This window comes from Nycticebus coucang, chromosome 2 (genome assembly GCF_027406575.1).
Source record: "Nycticebus coucang isolate mNycCou1 chromosome 2, mNycCou1.pri, whole genome shotgun sequence".
Classification (NCBI taxonomy): domain Eukaryota; kingdom Metazoa; phylum Chordata; class Mammalia; order Primates; family Lorisidae; genus Nycticebus; species Nycticebus coucang.
In genome coordinates, this window is record NC_069781.1 from 94939383 (window position 1) to 94963752 (window position 24370).

General features: G+C 39.4%; 1 protein-coding gene across 1 annotated transcript in view; it reads right to left on the bottom strand.

Moving 5' to 3' along the window:
* RASEF (RAS and EF-hand domain containing) overlaps positions 1–24370 on the bottom strand; it is a 91489-nt gene that overhangs the window by 61583 nt on the left and 5536 nt on the right. The window lies entirely within an intron of this gene.

Below are 24370 nucleotides of genomic sequence, written 5' to 3' on the forward strand. Positions count from 1 at the left end.
AGGGCAAGATATGGGGCAGGGATGGTGCGCATCTCTGGGAACTCCACCCATGCCAGCCCCTCAGTGTGTTCCTCAACCAAGAAACTCTCCTAACGCCATTGTTTAGGGGTTCTATGGGGGTTCTACTGAGTAGACATGATAGATTAAATCACTGGCCACTGGTGAGTAACTCTGTCTTCAGCTCCTCTTCCCTCCCAGGTTAGGGGTGGGGCTGAACATTTCAACTGTCTAATCAGGTTTGGGCCCTTCTGGCAACCAACTCCCACCCTGAAGCTACCTAGGGGCCACCAGCCATCTCATTAACAGACATTCTTATCATTCTGGAGATACCACTGGTTTTAGGAGCTGCATGCCAGGAACCTGAAACAAAGAAAAAATATTTTTCTTATTGTAGCTCAGTATTTACATGTGACAGCCTCTTACCTATCATTTAATACTTTTTAGTAAAAGACAAAAGTTTTCAGAGGCATTTCAAAAGAAAATGTCACCAGATTCAGATGCTAATCTGACAGAGGAACAGAGCCAGTTGGTGAGGCTTAGCCGTGTCCTTGACTCACAGGTTAATGGCTAATGCACCAAGTGAAACCTTGCAGTTGACCAATAATGCACCTTGATGTTTAATGAAGTCTGTGTAACTAACTGCTACTGAGGGGTGCTATTACCCTGTGTGGACTGAATAACCACACTATTCCTCCCCATAGCAAAGCTTCTCTTGATCAGAAGGGCTGCATACTGGCCTCCTCAGAGGCCATGCAATCCAACCTTCCTTCTTCTATTCCTAGTGGAAAAGCATGCTTGCTAGTATTTAACATAAGCTATGACTGAGTTGTAATAGTAGCAGCACATGCAGCCTTATTTAAAAATTACTTCCAGTGTTTGGATAATTTTTAGATTTGTTGATCTGACTCTGATAATTTTGTAGTTACTTCCCCAAGAAGGCAAAAAGTCTTCTGTCTCCAGCCCCTGGCATGGAGATTACTCTTCTTTGGTGTTTGTCCAGTGCTGTTAAAACTGCTGGGCAGGCTCTATAGGAGGGGGACTTTTTAGAGTATTGCACAGCCATCTACAGTGCCTATTGACCCTAAAGTCACAGCCACTGAAGACCTCTCAAATCCTGAGCACAAAATTCACACCAATCAACATTCCCTGGGCATTTGCCCTGGTACTCTGTCAAAAACAGCCTGTTAAGAAGCTGCAGGCAGTGCTCCAGTGGCACAGTTGGGTAGCACATGGTACTGATAAGAAGCTGCAGGGGTGCTGGGTACAGTGGCTCATGCCTATAGTCACAGAGGCCAAGGCAGGTGGATTGCTTGAGCTCAAGCGTTCCAGACCAGCCTGAACAAGAGTGAGACCTCATTTCTAAGTCTCTAAAAGTAGTAGAGCATCATGGCAGGAACCTGTAGCACTAGCTACTTGGGAGGCTGAGACAAAAGGGTTACTTGAGCCCAACAGATTGAGGTTGCTATGAGTTACGATGCCATGGCCCTCTACACAGGGCAAGAGTAAGACTCTGTCTCAAGAAAAAAAAAACAAAAAACAAGCTACAAGAACATGAGAAAGAATATGATAATCCCAGACCTTAGTACTTAAAAGGCATGCATACAGCCATCAACTGCAACAGATGACAATGATACATGATTTATCTATTTTTGTAATAAAAATGTTCTCTTTAGGGTAATCACTACAGTCCATGTACTGTGCTAAGCAATTTGTATGCATCACATGTGAATGCTCACAACAATGCTGTAAACCCATTTCACAGATCAAGCAGGACTAAGACCCTGCTATGGGCTTATTCCCCATTCACATATTGGAATCTTAAACCCCCAGTATTTCAAAATGTGGCTTGAAGACAGGGTCATTGAAGAGGTAACTGAGTTAAAATAAAGTCTTTAGGGTGGGTTCTAATCCAATGTTCTGGTGACTTTATAAAAAGAGGATATCTGGAGCCAGACACATAGGGAGGGAAGAGCATATCGGACACAGATAGAGACAGCCATCTACAATCCTAGACCCAAGTTCAAAATTGTAACACTTACTGCAGGACAGCCAGTAAGTCAAGAGACAAGGCGTTGGGGAAAGGAAAGCAACTTTTACTCAGCCAGCAAACAGGAGCAGATGGCAAACTAATGTCCCTCATAACTATTTTAAGTTCGTATGTACTTGAGGCTCCTTTTTATGTGAAGGGAAGGGGAAGGGGTGATCAGCTGGGCATTAGTGAGGGTCTGAGCAGGTTGTAAAACTTCTTTGCTCTTGGTCAGTTAACTCTGGAAGGTGACTTGGATGTTCTCTGAGTCTTTATAGTGGCAGTGCTCCATGTGTGTGGACCATTTTTATCTCGTAGGAGTTAATTTTGGAACAGTCTTGGCTGTCACCTTTCTCCTAGCCTACATGCAGAGCTATGCAGAAACCTTTAACCTAAAGGATATCATTTCAGAGGTCAGAAGCAAAATGGAGCTAGTCCTGTTACACCCATCAACACCTCAGAAGAAACCAACACTGCCCACACCTTGACCTCAGACTTCTAGCCTCCAGAATTGTGAAGAAATCAGTCAGTTGTTTAAGCCACCCAGTCTGTGATATTTGTCACCATGAATACCTAGGCTGCCCTAGCAAACAAGTGTTGCATAGTGCCCAAGGTCACACTAGTTCATGGAGAACTGGGATTCAAACTCAGTCTCAACGCTGCAGACCCCGTGACCAACGGTGGCATCAGACTGCTTCTCAAAGTTGTTAAACATCTGCACGCTGGTAAAAGAAATGGGGCTCAAAATCATTCCCCAGACCTATGAAACACCCTAAAACATCAGGTACACATTATCTCTAAAACCATATCATGGCCCCAAGGTATGTCCATGTGGCAAAACTTGCCCAGGTTTGGTCTTATAAATACAATGCTTGATTTGTGCGGAGGCTAATTATGATTCAAAATAATCATCCAAGTGAAATATTAATTAACCTGCAGGAGTAAGTCACTTTCTCAGTGATGTAAGACACAGAAAATTGCACGATTCAGGAGGCTGAGGCAAGAGACTCGCTTAAGCCCAAGGGCTGGAGGTTGCTGCCCAAGGGCTGTTGTGATGCCACAGCCTTCTACCAAACGTGACAAAGTGAGACTCTGTCTCTAAAAACAAAAAAAAACAAAAAAGAAAGGAAAATTGCACTCAACCCCTCCCATTGGAGTTGAGTACAAACACTGGTTCCAACAGTGAGAAATAATTATTAGAGGGCAGTAGGGGGAAAAATCTACTCTTAGGTTGTCCCACGTAATTTGAATGAATCATTAACTTCTCTGCCTTCGCCATTTACTGGAATCAAAGCATACAAACCTGTTCTTTAACAGAAATCTGACTGTCCAGGGATGGTCATTAAGATAGTGTTACCGGGGGTCCCTGTTTACTGGCTAACTGCAGAAAATAAAATCTTCAGAAGTGGATGTCTCAGTAGATGCCCTCAACTTTCTAAAATGGGAAAGAAACATGATGCATAAATTCTCTTGGGTCATTTGCTGCTTCTGGAATTCATCACAAAGAATTTCAGGAATAGTTTACAGTGAACAATACAAGTAGATTAATGTCTGCCACTGACAGAAAGTATGTTACATGGTTAAAGGCTGACCCAGAGCTGCATAGATAACTCCACTATCCTTTTCATTACAAGGCACACAGGGAGATTTGATTTCCCAGAACCACTGGGCTGGCTGGTAGGTTAGAGCCACATGACTAGTTCTGGTGAAGGGAACAGGTGCAGAAATGGCGTGTGTTTGCCAAATCCATGCTTGGCCCCTAAAATCTTTTCATCCTGTGCAAGATCTTCAGCTCTTATTCTCTCCCTTTTCCCCTTTCTTTCTCATTTTCTTACTCTCTCTCTCTCCCTTCTCGTCTCCCTCTCCTTCACCCTCGTCCTCACAGCTAAAGTGAAGAATTCCAGTATGGCAAAGCCACACGAGGGAATGTGCTTGGACCCCTGCACCATCACATGGAGGGAACCTGCTCAGAGGAGCAACCTGACACGTAAAACAGAACAAAGTTTGTACTGCACGAAGCCGCTAAGACCTGCAAGTCCTTCGTGACAGCTTAAGCTTGGAAAGTTGGCGATACAGTTTCCTATTTTGGTATTTAATTTTATCATCCTCTTCAAAGTTAAAACTTCCCTACCTCCTAACTTGATAGCTTCATACACTAAGTAATAAAACTTTTATGAGCAGGGTAAGTATTAACTGCCACTCTCTCTCTTTAAAAAAGAACAAAAGACTATTCTGAAGCAATCATCTACTGAAGCAGACATTTATTGAGCACCTTATCTAAGCAGCCCTGGTGATGACGCAAGCATTTGCATATATAATTCATGTAATTCTCACACTGACCCTAGGAAGGAGCTGTCATTAGTATCCTCCTTACTGAGGAAGAGATTGAGGCAGAGAGGGGTGGGTATCATCCTGGTGCCAGAGCTGGGATTCCAACTCAGTCCATCTGACTGTAGCATCTAGCTCTTCAGGGATAAACCAGCTCTTTATGCCAAAAGTTAAGTGCAGAACTGGTCTTAAGGGTTCCCAATTACAAACCTTCATTTAAAACAATGTCATGTAGATCTCTTTAAAAATTTACTTTGGAGAAGGTTATATATTATTGCTACAAGGATTGTCCTCATTATAAAAGACTCCTTGAAAGAAAGCATGACTAAGGTTAAAATGAGATAACCTTACCATACTTAGTTTAACTAAAGCTATTTGGGGGAAAGCCACTTTATCTGCAGTAGAGCACACCCCCACCTTCCACCTCTGCCCCATCTGCCTATAGCTGTGAAACTAGAGAACCACCTGGATTATTCTGAGAGACTGTAACGGAATGTACTTACCCATTGTCACATCTGATGGAAAAAGCAAAAACAAAACAAAAACAAACAAACAAGAAACCCACTTCAACATAACAAGAGATAATACCTGGTCCTTCTGTTTACACCTGAAATGCTATGTCTACACAGGCAACAGAACACCTGGGGATCCTTCTACTTAGCAGAGTTGGTGCTGGTATTTGGTGCCAAGGTAACCTTTTACTCCCCTCCAAGGGTGTAGTAGTCACTGGCCTCTCCTGGTACCCTGCTCCTGACATCAAAGGTTAAAGAGGCGGAAACTATACAAGGGCCACTCACAGAACTCAGTTTTCTTCTGGGCCCATTTTGGCACATGTGAGTGCTCAGAGGGGCTTGGAAGCACTTTGAATTCATTAAGACCCAGAGCCTCACCTAAGGCAAATACAGTTGGACTCAAATACCATGTAGACCTGTTTACAGGTGTACTTGACCAATACTAGTTAAAGATTAAGGGTCAAGTCACAAGCATTCATCAATCAAGACAAAAACAGTTTCTACATCTGTGCTGAGAGAGCCACCAAAGCTAAAAATAATTTTTGTCTCAAAATATCAAAACTGAAATTCAATTAGAGAAAAATGTACCTTGAATTATCAACCAATTTTAGATCTCAAAACCTAAGTCTACTTATCTTCTTGCTCAATAAATTATATGATGAATTGTGTGAGTGACAACAGTAATTACTGATGAAAAATTCACAACTTAAAATATTAAAATAATCCCTAGGAATTAGGCAGCTTAAATAGCAAATATTCCCACTGATGCTGAGATGGAAATTATGTGTACTTGAAGAAAAGACAGGTGTACTTGAGATGTATAAAAATTTTAAAGGGTCACACATTTTCATAAGATGTAACATTTTACTTAAAATATCATACATATATTTACGTTTGTGTATCAGCAATGCAATTAAGGCTGGTATTTAGAATGGCTAGATACCTGTGATCTCCAGACAACCCTGAGAAACAGTCAAGTGCAGACAACTCTACTCCCTACTATAGAACATGGAAATCCAGCAGGTTTATTAGGAAAATTGCCCTTAGCTCCCAAGACTTGCTGCTTTAAATGTTAAAATAGAGAGCTAAACTATTTATCTATTTATTCAAACTACATGTTATACAGAGGCAGTTTTGTGGACAAAAGCAAATAGTATTGAATGTCAATATCTTCATTTTATAGTAACAAATACTTCAAGAAAATTGATGCTAAGATCCTAATAACTGAGCGTTAGAAATTGAAATACACATGCACTATAGGTGATCCTGGAAATAAAATGCTAAGGAGCAGGCTGAGTTCCTACCTGCCTGACTAGAAGGAAGCTCACACTTGATTGGAATGTTCTGGAAAGATTACCTATGAGACACTCTGACAGCATAGTTAGGTAAGCCTGACCCTCTGAGGGGAATTACCCAAGACATGTGTAGACATTAACTAGGCAGAAAGCAGACAGGGAGCTAGAGTGTCCTGCTCCAGGCATCAATGATCACAGGTTGTACAAAGCCTCAGGAAGAGGGAGTTGGGGACAGCAGAGGAGCCTCCCATTCTCCAGATGGGGTTAGAGACCTCAGCAGGAGCCAGATGAAGGTACCGGGCCTGAAAGCACAGTAAAGACACAGGGAAGGGGAGGGTAATCTGCAGGGTGGGAAGCCAAGAAAAGATCTAAAGGAAGAGGTGACAACTGAGTTTGCATCTTCACACAGTTATGGCTGCAGCAAAGAATTAAATAAAGGATTCTGAAATAAATCTTCAGAGATAAAGATAAAACTAAGGCCATTATCATTTAATCTGGAAATATGAAACTTCAGTTGTCACTAGCTTCTTTTTGACCCTAAAACTGGTAAAATTATGAATAGTTAAAATCTGACGGAATAATTATTTTCGTTTTGGGGTATGAATAAGGAGTATTTTCTTATTACCGTATTATCCGTTGACCATTTTAGATGCCCTGAAAGAACCACACTATTATTTAGTTGTGTTTTTTTTTTGCCGGAGCTGGGTTTGAACTCGCCACTTCTGGTACATGCGGCCGGCGCCCTACTCCTAGAGCCACAGGTGCCGCCTTCACACTATCATTTAGTTAAGTATAAAAGCTTAAACTTTTCCTCCCACACAAGCAAAAATTGATCTCTTTAAAATATACTTTCATTAAACAGTATGCATACTTCCAGAATAAACCCAAATTAACTAGGAAAAAAAATTCCATGGGCCAAATTCAGCTAAGTTGCTAGAACAGGGCAACATTAGTTCTCTTTCTAAAGGTCAAGTTTTACTTTCTAGACAGGATGGCCCCTGCCCACCAACAGAGATGCCTTTGATTGGCAGTGGTTCTAATCTGTATTCTCAAAATAGGTCTCTCCCTTCACTAACTCAGCTATAGGATGGCTATCTGGCCTCCGTTCTACAGAAAAATCAACAATGGTGTCTTCAAGTTGGCCCCTGCAGACAGCTGGCTTGAAGAGACAACCTGGTCCAGGAACCTGGGTTTCCCTGACCTCCATTTTGCTGCTATTTGATCAGAGGAGGATCTAGTCCAGGCATTAAATCACCACCATCTCATCCAGAGCCTCTTCCCCAAATATCTTTCCTGCAGATAAAATTCCTTCTGGATTCATATTATCCTGAGAAATATTTTACTATGTAAGTATTTGTTTGGGTAACATTTAAAAGGTTTTAAAATGGAAGTTTTCTGGAAGATAGAGTTAACTAAATCCATTCAATTCAATGTCTAGAAACAATTCAGAATGCAAATTGCTTCCTATTTAAAATCACTGACATTTGGTTACTGGGAGGCTCACCAATGGAGGCAGGAAGATAGAAACAGCAAGAGGTAATGTGCTGAAAGTTTAGAGAAGGTACAGCCTCAAAACAACTGAGGACTTCTAAAGTCATGAATGAATAGTACATAGGGCAAGTGGAATGGTCTGGGTAAATTTTAAATGCTTCCTGCACCACATCTAAGCTTTATGACTCAGCGAAAACTATCTAACCTCTTGAGCTTCAGTTTCCACCACAAAGTGAGTAGAATAATGAAACCCTCCATATAGGGTTGTTGTGAGGACACACACCTAATAAAGCACATTGGGCACAGCATAAGGCACATTGAGGGTAACTAGTGTCAGCCATTGCTACGATCTGTTACTATTCTTGACTCCACAAGTGAGTTAAAGACAGGTCGGTGGCTGTGTCCTGCCTGTGTCCATGTGGTGTTTTGGGAAAAGTGTTAACTGAAAGAAGGTCATACAGTATCAAAGTCCCATGGACAGAAAGGTCTTATGGGAACAAAGTTCTGTGGAAACAGAAAAAAAGAGAATTAGGTCATGCCCAAGGTCAGCCTGAAAAGGTTTTAGTACATGGATGAGTAAATCTTTTCTCTAAAGCGCTAGGTAGACGACAGCTTAGGCTTTGTGGGCCAAATCCTCCCTGTTACAACTACTCATCTCCATCCCTGTAGAGTGAAACCATCCCTAGACAATACGTAAACGAAGGAGCTTGGGTGTCTCAGTAAAACTTTATCTGCACAAATAGAGGGCCAGATAGACTGTGCTTTGCTGACCCCCGTAACAGCCTACTCAGAAAAGGCCCTGAGCACGGCAATGCAGACCTCACTGTTCCATACCTAGGGAAACAGGCTTTTCTTCACATCCTGGCCCTAGGTCCAGATCAATGTTTTTATATACATAAGTTCATTCTGTCGATATCATGTTATTAATGTGCTATACATGTGTGTCTATAACATAGGAATGTACACCTCTTTATGTAAGAGCACTTACCTTGCAATGCACATTTACTCTTCTAGTATTTTTCTGCCAACTTCCCTTGAGTCAAGCTAAATGTAGGCATAATCTAGTAATATTTAGTGCAAGTGAGTACATTATAGTTATTTTTCACTGAAAAATTCTATTCTGGCAAGAAAGACAGGGGTTGTGGAGAAAATAAAGAATGGAATCAGTTTCAAGACTGCCTTCCTCAACAATATCTGTCACCTTTCCAGGATTGCCTAGGAGCAAACTGTCCTTTTTAAAATTTATCCAGAATTTCCCTTTTATTTTAATCAAAAGCTGCATTGCTGTTAAATGTTATTGAACTGCATACTAACTATTAACAGGTGCATTAAAACAAGCCAGGGTGAGTTTTGTGAATCGCTACTTTCATCTAGTAGTGAGAGACATCCTCACAATGATGTACTGTGAGGATGTCTCTCACAGTACATTGTATTTCATTGTGATCCTCACAATGAAAATACTTCTCATTGATATGTGGTTAAATCAGGAGATGATCTGTGATACTAAACCCACCTCTCCTTTCCTGACCCCTTCCAGGCACAATGTAACTAAGACATTCCTTTCAGGACCAGTATCAGAGTACTCACTGATAAAACAAATTAAGGCTGGACAAGAGAAGCTGAAGACAGATAACTCCTTTAGAGCTCAAATGGGGCTGGAGAAAGACCAGAGGCAGCAGCTTCTGCTGACCACCTGGAGAACCAGCTAGTTGTGGACTGGCTCTGCAAGATGTGCGATGCTGCCAGGCGGCAGTGTGGCCCAAATAAGCTCAGTGCATGTTAAATTGGTATAGAAAACAGAAGTTGGGCAGTCCTGCCATACAGCAATAAAGAATAACTGGGAAGCTCTTGCTACGACGATTTAACCTTCTTCTTCTATTTTTTTTTTTTTTTTTTGGTATAGTTAAAATGTATAGTTATTTCACTGAATGGCAATGCTTTTATATTTTACAATAAACCCTTTTCATTGGCAATGGCCTCAAAAAACAAACAAAAAAGATGCATGCTTAATAAAAAGTTGAGTACTCAATTTGCTTTCCTTGAGAAAACTGATAAATGTGTACCTATTCAAAATATTTGACTATCATAACCAAGAGAGGCCTAAGGAGATATGACAACTGAATATAATATAATATCCTGAATGATATGCTGGAACAAAAAAGGGGGAAACATGAAGGAAAAGTTGAGGACATATGAATAAAATAAGGACTTCTGTCGATATCAGTTCATTAATTTTTAACAAATGTATCTGCCCCAAAGCAAGACGTTAATACTAGGAGGAAGAGGACGCAGGTTATATAGGAACTCTTTGCTTTCTTCTCAATTTTTCTTTAAATTTAAAACCATTCATTAAAAAAGTTATGTTTATTTAAAAAAAAATAAAACTTGTCAACATTTATCATCCACCATGGAAATTACCAACCACCTGAAAACCAGAAGATATAAATCTCCTGAAGAAGTAACAGAATCTACATCTTTTAAGAAAACTGTATTCACAGCCTATGATTTTACTGAAGTTTCTACGGAAGGTTCATTTCTATATCACCTGTGAAGCATAACTTACCGAGGATGAAGAAACTATTCTAAACGAATTTTGCATAGTTTTGATTTCAAAACTTTATTGTATAAATGCAAACAGGAAAGGAATAGCTGGTGAAGTCATCTCCATTAGCAGAGACAGCACTTGTCCAAGGTGAATGAGGCTAGTTTTCTATCAGCGAGTGCAACAGGAGACTTCAAAAAGAATCAGTTGTGCTCATTCCAATCATTGCTGTTTTCCAACCACTGAATGAAATCAAAGTTAAAGCTTTTGGAAGTTCATCTGGTCGAAGATAAAATGCCCAGCCTTTGTATAAATACTATTATAAATTCAGTGAAAAAATAAAAGAGTACTGTGGTAAAAATTCTACTTTTACTGAATTAGGAAGTCGGTGAATTAGAAATGCACCTGGAAAATATCCACCTAGTTTAATCCAAACACTCTGACATTCTGCCTCTGACTTTTATTTTACATGAAATAAAAGCTGTAGCTATCAAAATTTCCAATATATTTACACACATGATTATATTATCTAAACTAAGCATTTTTGTGATAGTCACCTTCATCTCTTTGCGACCTATCATCCTTCAAGTTTTGGAAATGTTTGAACCTTTGAAGAACTCCTAAATGTCGTATGTTTCATCACATTTTGTCCCAAGTCAGTAGGAAAATTTTAATCATATTACTCAACAACAGGAGCTATAAAAACTACCTTCAGTTTATTAAGCCTTCAGCATATTGAAATTAGTTGAAAACTAAAACTGAAAACATGAAGACACTAAGAAACTAAACAGATTAAATGAGGAGAGCTCAAATGTACAAATTCTGAGATTCTGTAATTATTAGTTGGAATGTCTCAATTCATAGGAAAAATCTTTTGTTGGGCTTTTCTTATCATTGATTAAATGTATATTCTGAGATAGAAAAGAATGGAATGAAAAGTCCTACGATTGCAAAGCATCTAAGTATGGGAAAGTATTTAAATCATAAATGAGGACATACTTCGTAAGTCTTATCTTGTAAAAGTTAGGAAATGTGTCAAGGAAAATACTTTCAAAGGAGGTAAAGACACAGAACTTGTGACAATCAGATAATTATTTATCTGATTGTCAAATATTTATGAGAATTTATCTGAGACTCAAATATTTATGTGTTAATATTTATACATGTCAATTACCAAAAAAGGAAAAAACTGAGAATATCCTCCACTTATCAGAATTAGCTCTACACTGATATTTCAGCACCTGGGTATTAAAAATATTAAAATATTTTCAGGGTATCCAACCAGATTATTTGAAGACTATTTTGCTTATTTGTGGTGAAGGATATTGCAAAAAGTATGCCCAGCTCATCAGCTTTCATTAGTGTTTGTATATGTAAGATGACCCTTGTTCTTCCAATGTGTGGCAGAAAAAAGGTTGGATACCCCTGATACCTAGAAGAGTCGACTGCTGTCAACAATTTCAAATTATATAACCATAAAATGTAATACTAAAGAAACCACATGCAATATCAGGGAAAAAGTAAAATATAACAAGACCATAGAGAGAGAAGATATATTCTTCAGGAAAGTGTCAGTGCTAATGGCATTAGAGATAGACACGGGTAATTAACTAATTAAAAAACTTAAATATGTTCTAGTACTAAGTATTCTGCTTATGCAATTTTTAATGTTCATAAACTTGATATGAAGATTTTCTTTGCTTTAATAGACAAACTTTTTATTTATGTTAGAAACTTTTTTAAATGTTTGAATAGAACTACTTCACTTACATAATAAAGGAATTTGTCAAGACAGAATAGTATTTCAATAAAATTAGATAACTTAAAGAACAGTAGTTCTTTCTCCTCATTTTATTCTCAAACAAGTCCTGCTTTGGGGAATCAACTCTATGTCCACTCTACTTTCCTTTTTTACCTCCTTCACCCTCTCCCATTCTTAGGTACTCAATGTCTTCAAGTATTTTTCACAGAGACACAATACCTACTTTTTCAACAAAGGAGAAAGAGTCCAGATGAAACACGTTATTTTGGCTGATTTCACATCATCCCATCCTTTAACTATTTTTTCCCAATTTTTGAGACTGAAAAAGATTGAGAAACAGATTTATCTCTTGCTAATCATAGTACAGTTTTAATACTAGTCTCTGTTCAGAATCTAAACCTTTCGTATTTCTTATCTAGAAACCAAAACCTGCACATCAGTCAAGGCTGTCCTCAGAGCTGCCTCCACCAGAAGTCTGGACTGCTCCAGACATCGGAAATCCCTCCCTCAGATCCTCGCCACACTTCATCTGAGTTCTATGTACTGAGTTTTCTTTAAATGGTTTAACCATCCCTGTTACCCTTTCAGTCCCTCAACCTTCACAGCATCCAGCCCCAGAGGCCTGGCCTGCATTAATGAATGAATAAGGCAGGAGGCCTGGAGGAGGAGGAGTTAGTGTGACCTGGAATGAAGATGGGAAAGTCTTGTTCTGGGCCCAAGGCAGGCTCAGAATTCTCTCAAAGAGAATAAAGAGGGCAATGGTGGGAAGGAGCGAGCAGGTGAGACTCATGGGCATAGGGTCACAGAGGGGATGAACTGCAGGAAATGTGCCTGCCCAGCTAACAAGGGTCTCCTTGCGTCCCCCAACATGCTGCTGCCTTCTTCACTGATTTTTCCCTTTTCTTCTTTCACATCGTTTCCAGCGGTGATGCACCCAGTATCTACCACATAACCACACTAGTAACACTGAAAAGAGTGCAAATTTTTAACAAGAAACTATTCTGCTGTGCTTTGGGATTAATATTTCTAACACAGAGAGGCCCCTTCATTTCCTTTCACCTCAGATTTATGTGTTTCACAGGTTGAGGTGTCTGAAATCTGAATTCCTGGTGAATGGCTAAACCAATGGTTTGAATCCTGAACATATTTTAAATATGGGTGCACTTTTAACAACAAAAGAAAATGTATTTCTTTGTAATATGAGTTCCAAAAACATAAATTATGTGATTTCATATATATAAACTCCCACTTAAAATATTGCCTACATAGATAACCCCCCAACAGCTTCTATAAAAGATAAGAATTTCCTCACCATTCTAAAATCTCCAAATGATTTCTTAATATGAGTACCAATGAAGAGGAAATTTTCTCCCCCCAAATCACTACATTTTAGAATATAAGTGCATTCTACTTATTCACGCAACAGCAAATATATTTCCTGAATTAGCATTTATTATATATTTGAATACCTACCACTAATTATTAAATGTCTGGCATTTAAAGCTAAATTATTAGTAGTATGATAGAAGGATAACTGGTTGGTGCCTAAGCTATTATAGTCAGATTTTTTTCAACAATTAAACCTTATGTTTAAGGATGTTTAAGGAATAGATGATACTGGCAAGAAAATTTGTTGGAAATTGTACACGAGCTACTCCTACTTTTTAAAAAGCCTCTTTCAGAGTTCACGAGAATTTGGTCTGAAAGATCATGTAATTAACCAAGAAATCCGTTTCTATAACCATGCCTTTGAATTATCTTAAATTAGTTTTAGGCATGACACTGTGTGTTTACTTAATGTACCAAAAAAAAAGTCATAGAAAGATTTTTTTTAATCTACTTTAAGAATCATTGATTTTTTTATTAATATTAAATCATAGCTGTGTACATTAATGCGATCATGGGGCACCATACATTGGTTTTATAGACAGTTTGACACATATTCATCACACTGGTTAACATAGCCTTCCTGGCATTTTCTTAGTTATTGTGTTAAGATAATTATAGTCTACATTTACTAAGTTTCACATGTACCCTTGTAAGATGCACCGCAGGTAAGAATCATTGATTTTTATCTACCTACCTTGCTATCTAATCAGTGAACACAAAGATAAATCAATCACAGTATTCCAGTCTGTTTCATGCAAAAATATAAAAATGGACCCAAAATATCAAACTAAAGAAACATTAGTTATAGAGATTTTTATTATAGATTTTCTTGAACACATTTCCCCTTTGAAATAAAATGCTGGTAATACCTCTAATTTGACAACTCAGTAGTGAAGACCCTGGTCTCACTCAATGGTGCCTGGGGTGTATTTTCCACAGGGCAGAAGCTTCCTGAGACGAACCCCAATGCACACATTATCTGTTCACTCCTCTGCTTTCCCACCATCCTGCTGGAAAGTTTAATTACTTTTTCATTTGATTTTCTGCACAATCCAAAGGATGATTTCCTAGAATGTGCCAAAAATCTTATTAAAATCTGACCTTTCCACATTAAACAAGCGATCAGTGGTCCTGAAACCAGACCACTTTTAAGCTCGCAGAACCACAGCTCACTAAGAGAGCAAATAACCTTCAGATTTGCAAACACTATCTGCCAAAGGAATCTGACCTCAGCCTCCCAGAAGAGCTAGGAAAAGGAAAACCAGTCTTCCTTAATTGAGTCATCACTGTAACTCACTGCTTCATCTGATAAGGAGAAAGCAATTTCAGTGAGCTGTGTATTTACATTTATCTCAGTTTATATTTTTCATCCCAAACCTTTCACATTCCCTGGGTTTCCAGTTCTTGTAGTCTGAGCTGCCACTCCTCTCTCACCGGCTTGGATAACATCCCCTCTGGGCTACAAAACTGGTGTAAAAGCTACTAAATCTAAATAGAAATAATTTGTTGCTTTAAATGCAAGTGCTAAAGAAAGAGCTGTAATAAAGTTATTATAACAATTCTCGAGTGGACAAGAATCCACAAAGCAGTAGTATTTGCCTACCTCTGTGTACAGTTTTTGAAGCATTCCAAGACTGAAAAACATAAGAGGATTAAAAATAATTTTGGTGACCAACTATTAGCTAGGAGCCCAAGACACAAGATGCCACCCTCCCAGTAATTCCACTGTGTGAGCCAGCCCCCCACCAGACACCTACTTCTTACCTGTATGCAAAATAATATCATGGTTTTACACGGATAATATCATGTATCAAAATAATATCCATGGTTTACGCTTATCTTTCCAAATGGCCTAATTTCTACAACGATAACTTAAAACTACAGTATTTACTTGAGGAACTTTCCATATAAACAATTTTTAAAAGACTTAACACATGACTAAAAATGGAAAAGGAGTAAAACTGCAAATAGTAACAATAATTTCAAATGGCAGCCTTGCCACCTGAAATTTAGGTGTCTGTCACAAAGAAGAATCCAAAAGAAGGTTGTAGTCTGGGGGGGGGGGGTAGCCTGAAAAAAGCCTGTAAGATACCCCCTGATTTAGTATAGGACTGAGCTATTCCAACAAGGGTTCAAAACTACAATTCTAATATATTTGTTTTTCAAATCTTCAACAGATAAAGGGACCCGGGGAGAAAATACCGACAATACTAAGATCTCACCTGGCAGCCTGACAGTTAAGAACAGAAAAAACGCACAGTAGCTCAAAAACCCAAGCTGAACCACCAATTCTGAGGATATCACTGTAATACAGCCCAGGATAAAACTCGGCCTCACAGTACCGACCCCAAGTTAGCAAGGAAAGCTGAAATGATTTTGCGAGCAATGCGTTGCACACGTCCAATTGCTTCTGAACCTGGTGACAGACGCTCACTGTGGCACTACGTGTTACAGGCACAATGTAGAAATGACCCAAATGGCCATTAGTAGCAAACTGGATAAACTGTGCGCTACTCTACAGCCACGAAAACAGAAGATCTAAACTACAAGCTCACAAACATGGTAAGTAAAAAAAGCCAAATATATTATGGGACCCTACATACGGAAAAGAAAAAACCAGGCAAAGAATAATAACTTACCCTGGGATGTGGGAGAAGGCTCTGTGGTAGTTGGAAGCAAAGGTGACCACATCCCCTTTCTCATTTCCCCAGCAGAGTTTAGGGCACAGCCACATCACCTATGCACAGGTTTTAGTGGGTTTGTGCTGGGGCCTACCTAGGAGTCTGAATTTCTGTAGGTTCTAGAAACACTCCCAGCTGTTGCCAATGCTGCCCCTGACTAGCAAAGCCTGAGAAAAGATGTGATTAAAACCAGGGCCCACTGAGCTCCTGGGAACCGAACTAAAGAATGAAGCTAGCACCTCTCCTGTGGCTGAGTTTTAGGAACTGGTGGACCTTCTGGGCTTCCTCTCATATTATACCCCTGTTAGCAAGCACCTATGCAGGGACAAAAACTAGTAGTTGGGGACAGCAGGATAAGAACCCATTCCGTTGCTTACTAAAGTCGCCTTTGGACTTCTTGACACGACGCCTTTGTTTCACCGAGTACTTACAGAGGGAGGGAGAGAAAGAGGAGGAGGAAGGACCGGAAGAAAAGAAGGTGGCGAGCAAGCGGTTAGTTTGCCGGGCTAGTCAGCAACCTAAAATGCTGGCGTGGCTGGCCGGATGGCTATGGCTGCTTAAATCCAGGCTTTCTCTTCTGTGAAGTGCTCAGTTAGGTATCGTGAATATTTTGATGAAGAGTGGGTCTGTAGGGTAAGGCTGGAGTGGTAAAAACAAAGATACATAATGAGCACTCTCCTCCCAAGGGTCCATCTCAGAGTCAGATGCAGGGCAAGCCTTTTCTTGGCAGAAAGTTAAATGTCAATAACTTTACAGTTCCTCAGAAATTTGGTAAGTTGTTTGGAGTGTTTAGGCATTTAGCAGGGGTACAGGAGAAATATACATGGAGGGATTTTTTTCAGATTCAAATCATCTAAAATTTTTCTGTTTATATATCGTACATGCTGGAAGCATTCAAAACTGTTCTCCGATCTTTTTAAACTGATTCCCACAACATAGTCAATCTCAAAAACAGAGAATATCCGAAAAAGTTTCTCAGTGTTAATAATAGTGAATTATATCTGTAGACTTGGCTAGGTGATGGTACCCAGACATTTGGGCAAACATACCTGGATGTTGCTATGAAGGTATTTCATATGTGAAGTTAACATTTAAATCGGTGGTTTTTAAGTAAAGCATATTCATAACATAATGCATGTAAGTGGGCCTCAGCCAAACAGTGAAGACCTTAATTGATCAAAGACTGACCTCCCCTGAGGAAGACAGAATTCTGCCAGCAGACTGCCTTTTTGCTGGAACTGTGATCACAACTCTTCCCTGGGTCTCCAGCCTGCCATCCTACCCTGTAGTTTGGACTTGACTCCATAATCACATGAGCCAATTCCTTAAAATAAATCTCTCTCTTTCTATGCATGTATGATCCATACATGATAAATATTACTGGTGTCCATAAAGTTCACGTGCAAGTTACTATGTTAAACTATTTTAAATTGCACACGATCTTTATGGGCACCCTGTATGTGTATCTATATTATATATGTGTGCATGTATATACGTGTATGCACACACACATCTATCTTATTAGTTCTCTCTCTGGAGAACTCTCATACGAGTGGCTCAAATCACTAAACTTTCATTGGGACTGATCAGTGTCATCAGACGTACCAGCTTCACAGTGAATGTATACTAGCACTGGCTGAAAGAGTTAAAGCACCTCATTGCTGATAAGAACTTAAGAAGTTAACATAGCCTTCCTGGCATTATCTCAGTTACTGTGCCAAGACATTTACATTCTACATTTACCAAGTTTCGCAAATACTCTGAAAGATGCACCACAGGTATAATGCCAGGAAGGCTATGTTAACCATTGTGATGAAAATGTGTCAAATGGTCTATGAAGCGAGTGTATGATGCCCCATGATCATATCAATGTACACAGCTATGATTTAATAAAAAAAATAAATTAATTAATTAAAAAAAGAACTTAAAAAGTTACCATTCTTATCCTTCCTTACTTTTGTTGGTTTAAAGCCTATTGTTTCTGCAAATAAAATTGCAACACCTGCTTTTTTCTGATTACCATTTGCCTGAAATATGGATGACCATCCTTTCACCCTGAGTCTATAATTGTCTTTTAAGGTAAGATGTGACTCTTGTATGCAACAAATATCTGGGCTGAGTTTTTGTATCCAGTCAGCTAACCTGCGCCTCTTTAGAGGACAGTTTAAGCCATTCACATTAATGGAGAATATTGATAAGTCTGGTAAAATTTTGGGTATCGAGTTTTTCGAAAGTCCAGTGGACATTTTTAATCCTTTTGCCACTGTGGAAATTGGAGTTTGATCAAAAGTTTCTGAGTGAGTTTACTTTTGTGGTAGAGGATTGGGCTGGTCATTATGGAGGATAGGTCTGAGAATATCCTAAAGAGCTGGTTTGGTTATGGCACAGTGCATCTTACAAGGGTATATGTGAAACTTAGTAAATGTAGAATGTAAATGTCTTAACACAATAACTAAGAAAATGCCAGGAAGGCTATGTTAACCAGTGTGATGAAAATGTGTCAAACGGTGTATGAAACCAGTGTATGGTGAACCATGATCACATTAATGTACACAGCTATGTTTTAATAAAAAAAAAATTAAATAGACAACTAATGAAAAAACAAACAACCAAAAAGAAAAAAAGATGATTTTGAAAAAAGTAAAACTGGCTGGGTATAGTGGCTCATGCCTATAAACCTAGCACTCTAGGAGCCAAGGTGGGTGGGTCCCTTGAGCTAAGGAGTTGAAGACTGGCCTAAGCAAGAGTGAGACCCTGTCTCTACCAAAAGTAGAAAAATTAGCTGGGCGTCATGGCAAGTGCTTATAGTCCCAGCTACTCAGGAGGCTGAGGCAAGAGGTTCACCTGAGCCCAAGAGTCTGATATTGCCGTGAGCTATGATGCTCAGCACTCTACCCAGGGTGACATAGTAAGACTGTCTCAAAAGAAAAAAAAAAAAAGGAAAACTTCTCCCAGATCTTAATAATATACAGTCCCATACTGTGCACTGTACATTAATGTATGATCAGTTTTTAATGTTGCTTGGTTGTTATATAGAAAACTGTAGTCTTGGCAGGGTGCAATGGCTCATGCCTGTAATCCCAGCACTCTGGCATACCAAAGTGGGAAGATCACTTGAACTCAGGAGTTCAATACCAGCCTGAAGAACAGCAAAATCCTGTCTCTACTAAAAATAGAAAAATTGCCCAGGCATTGTGGTAGGTGGCTGTACTCCCATCTACTTGGGCAGCTGAGGCAGAGAATCACTTGAGCTCAGAAGTTTAAGAGGCTGTTCTGAGCTAGGCTGATGCCATTGCATTCTAGCCTGGGCAACAGAATAAGACTCTTGTCTCAAAAAAGGGAAAAGAAAAAAGAAAGAAAAGTGTAGTCTCCCTATAAAACACAGAATTCAATATATAAGTTCAATAGTATTACTTCTCTAAATCTAGTATCTTTTATTGTCTATTTGATCTTTCCTTAAATTTTATATTATTTAACATACTTATCTACTTTTCCTTCTAACTGCATTTTATTTGGCTCTATGTTATTTGGTAAATATAAGATCATAAGGTATTGGCCGGGCATGGTGGCTCACGCCTGTAGTCCCAGCACTGTGGGAGGCCAAGGAAGGTGGACTGTCTGAGCTCAGAGGTTCGAGACCAGTATGAGCAGCAGTGAGCCAGAGTAAGACCCTGTCTCTACTAACAACATCAAAAACAGCCGGATGTTGTGGTAGGCGTCTACAATCCCAGCTACTGGGGAGGCAATGGGAAAAAGCATCGCCAGAGGAAGAAGAAAATGAAGAAAAAAAAAAAAAAGAGTACTTCAAACGAAGAAGAATGAACAAGCAAGCTGAAATTAAAAAGAAAAAAAAAAGAACTTAAGAAGTTTTAATTTAAAATATCATTCCACAGAGTAGGACATTCTCTGAAGCCCCAAGTGTTCATATATCTGATCATATTTTAACTTGAACCAGGGTCATTAGGACTCTCATGACCTGATAGTCTTGTGGACTTTTGGAGACTGACAGACTATCAACCCAGTGACATCTGGTTCACTGTACTCTGTAAGGAGAGAGGCAATGGATTATTCTTATAAATGAAAGACTAATATGAAGCCTCAAATGTGTATATACAAAATTGATCTAAAGTTAATTTCTGTCTTTGTGCCTTGCTGGAGTATTCCATGATTCCATAATGGAGGTCCCAGTAGCATCAGTTACCTCCATCCCACAGTCAACAGGTGAATGATGCTAAAGTAGAAGTGACTTGCCCAGTGTGTTAGTAACAGTTCATGTCCCTATGTAACAGCCAGGGAACACAAGTCCATTAACACAGCTGCCTGCAGCAGGCTGCAGAATGCTGGACGTGGTGCCCTCCTACACTGTGGTCTTATTCCTGGCAGAGACTGTCCACATGCTCTGTCCAGGTCCTCCGGGATTTTTTTGCATTTTGTCCTTGTCCCCATAACTAAGAAATCACAACCCGTACACCTCCTTTCATGAGGCTTCCTTCACCTTTGAAAAAAAATAAACTGCAAAATCCTTTATTTTCATTTTTTAAAACATCTACAGATATATTCTGGACTGTTACATTTCAATATCTATTAAAAATCTAACATGAGTTTTTATTGTGCTAGTATCTTAGTAGGATTCTTGCTGCTTATTTGAGTATTCTGGTTACGGAGTTGTAGACACTGAATGGTCTGTACCATCTCAATTTTTTTTTTTTCTTTCTGTTCCTATACCCCATGTGTTTCTGGAACATTAGGTTTTTCTGGAGTGCATACACCGTGTTAGAGGAGAAATGCCTCTGCAGTGTAATACATTCATTAGCATCCCCGAGCTCACCATATCTGCCAACCTAAAGTACCTGCTGTGCCACAGATCCCCAAGGAGGAAAAATAAAAGTAGTTTGCACCACAAACACTAACACTAGCATATACCATGTCTGTCAGAAAACAAGACATCGGAATGTCCTCAAATATGGATTTTCTAGACAAATATGGACCAGCTCTTCACAAATTCTTACATCTCATCCCCAAACAGATAATAACTCTTATCTATAGAAACAAGAATTACAAGGGGATGGACCTGGACAGTCTTCCATGCCTAGGAAAATGGGCAACTAACCAGCAAACGTACCTACATCCTCTGAGAGCCCATCTACCCTCGGACCAGGTAGCTACAGGCAGCCAACAATAGGTGATACTTTCACCACTACATTCAGATTTCAGAGTGAATAACTCCTTTTGTACTTTTTTGCTTTTGATTTAAAAAACATTCTTGGTCAAAGATACAAGAGTATAATAAAATGGCCCCTTGAGCCTGCTCCTAATATTGTAGTTGTGAATGATCACAAAGAGGTAACGAGGCTGAACATTCCCATAAGATGTCCCAAAACTAACTTTTAAAAATTGAAACTGAAGAGAGTAGCTGCTCATGCTGTGGGTGTGTAGTGGGAGGAAGCTTCAGAACAAGACATTATCTCCAGTGTTTCTGTTTGGTCACCCAAAAATAAAAGACAAGGCCCAACAGATGAAGCACATTTAAGGAGGAAGGCTGACAGAACCTGCATTTGGGACTGCTCCAAAAATAAGTAAATAAATAAAAATAAAAAATAAAAAAGACACACAGCTTTTGTACCTATTCAAATTTCTTATCCATGCAAAACAATTTCTGCCTGAAGAACAAAGTATTCCAACAATGTAAGAAAATAAGACTGCAATGTGAGAAAAGTGATCTCTCTTAACTAAACTCCCCTATTTTTAATCACAAATCATTCCATTCCAGTTGACTTTTTATATGGCTTAAAAACTGTGATAACCAAGTATGTCCAGTTCAAATGAAGAGAAAGAAAAACATAAGGGTAAGTGACATTCAAGACATCTCAATGCATTCAGAGCTCACCCCTCTTTCCCCAAGACACACCCATCATGGCAGCATAACTTGGAGGTGCTGATTATTATACACCAACATTTGTTGAGTCTGAACAAGATTAACTCTGAAAGTGTAATAACACCCAAGAGCAAACAAGAAAGTAAAGATAGACTATTTGGGGTCAAAATACTATCCCACAAACTTGGAAGAGAAAGAAATGGCACCATTAAAATTCTAAGTTAGAATTCTATGAAACCACACACTCAGATCAACATGGATCTTCACAATGAGATCAGACCTGACACTTGAATTTAACAAGGCACACTCATTCATAGTTAGGAAACAGGTTACACGGTGTAAATGATATCTTTCCCACCTATATGCTTTGGCATACTCAATGCTTCTAGTATACAAATATACATACTCAATGCTTTTGTATACAAAATTGGAAATTTCCACTGAAAATCCAGCATTGCTGACAACCATGGACCTATAACCTGCATCCAGCAGCTGTCCCCCCAGGCAATGAAGCAGAGGCTCTTACTGGCCATAGACTCCATGTCATTGGGTCAGTGTTACCTTTCCAGCTCTGGAGGCCTCTAAGTGAGCCCTTCTCCATTACATCAAGTGACAACAGTCACAGCCCACAGTGTGGATGGGAGCTTGGAAATCATTTGACAGGAGCCTGTATTCTCTCTCCATAGAGCTGTTTCACACTTAGGAAAGACAGAGTTCTAGCATGCTTTGGCCTTGCTGGGGAAGGCACAAAGTTGTCACATAGCTGGTCTGCTTGATTTCAGATCACCAGTTGAGAGCCAGATCCCATCCATCTTGTAATTCTTCCCACTTTACATACTCGCTGGTGTCATCATCCTTCTGGAAACTGGCCAGGAAATTTCAATTTGTGGCAGAATACAATTTCCAAGCCCTCAGAGCCTGGTACAGTCCTGAGCACACAGTGCGCATGAAGAGTTATTTGTTATGTGGAGGACCAAATAAATGAATGAAAAACATAAGAAAAAGGTAAGAAGAATTTCTTTGTGGGAAAACAAAGATGTCCCTTGATGAACTTCCATAGTATCATGCCCTCAATTTAAATGATGGGGGAGGTCAGTACACATTGAAAGATGAGAGACTAATGTTTTCAAACCTATGTAGCTCTTGAGGATTTCAAGTCCTTTAGAATAGTATTTTTCATACTTGACTAACATGTAGACCTGATGAGGTCAGACAATTAAGTTTGCAAATTCACCCTAGAATAAGTGCTACATACCTCACTGCTGAATATCACCAAAGTCATCTTCAAAGTACTCCCCTTGGGAAGCTGTGCACCAATCAATGCCAGCTCCTAGTCCACCCTTCAAAGCACTCTTACGAGGACAGCTCTGTTGGCCATTCCAGCAAAGAGTTCCAAAGTTGCTTTGAAGGGAAGACGAGGCGCTGGCATCAATGCATAGCCTCCACAAGGGAGTACTTCAAAGTTGACCAAAATGATATTTAGCAATGTGTATGTGGCACTTTTTCTAGGATGAGTTCATGAACTTAATTGTCCACCTGGAATTAAAGAAAATATATACTATGAATTTCAGAGTTGACTTAAACATTATTTGTATCACATTATTTAACTATGAACAAAAACAGATACAAACTACTTATACTGATAGCTTTGAAACATTTATAAAACCAACACACATTTACAAAATCAATGGAGTCAGAATTGGCAATAGTTGGCTCAAATGACAGAGTGTGCAGTTTCACTGAAACTAAACCTCCTTGGCCAATGTCATCGTGTCAGCTCACGTGTGGCTCTCTTGAGGACACTACTGTGATCAAAACCCTACTATTCCATCCCTTTCTTATTAAAATTGCCGAGAATTCAGCACTCTTGCATTGTCAGTTCCCTTCAGTTTACATGAACTCCTGGTTTTCATGCCAACCTCATCTTTCTGCCTTCCTTGACAGCCCATGGCAATGCACATATGGTAGCCAAATGTGTAGGTTGGAGTCATCCAGGTGATTAATAAGATGATCACATTAATTTGTTATATATTATCACCAAAATGTAAGCAAGAGTGTTTAGACATCTAGGAAGGAACCCAAAGGGTCTGGGACCCCCAATTTGAGAAGCTCTCTTGACATGCAGTGTTCATAGATCATGGTGTGTGCAGTGCTTGTGTCCCGGGAGAGGATTTCCCATTCATTATTCTGCATCTGAGGTCCTCTACTCTTCAGAAATTCCTGGGATTTAAGAAGGTGAGACACTGAGCTATCTACATAGTCTCACTAGTGCTTAGTGAGATGTCAAGGACAATGTCAGTACTGGGTGAAGAAACAGACTTGTACCACTGCAGCTACTATCCTAGTTTTTATGGGACATATAAGCTATGGTTTCAAGGGCTAACATTCACTTTTCTCTTTTCATAATTACTCTGACAAAAGCAAATGTCATTTGGAAGACCCCAAATATTTACAAGTTGAAGCAATCAA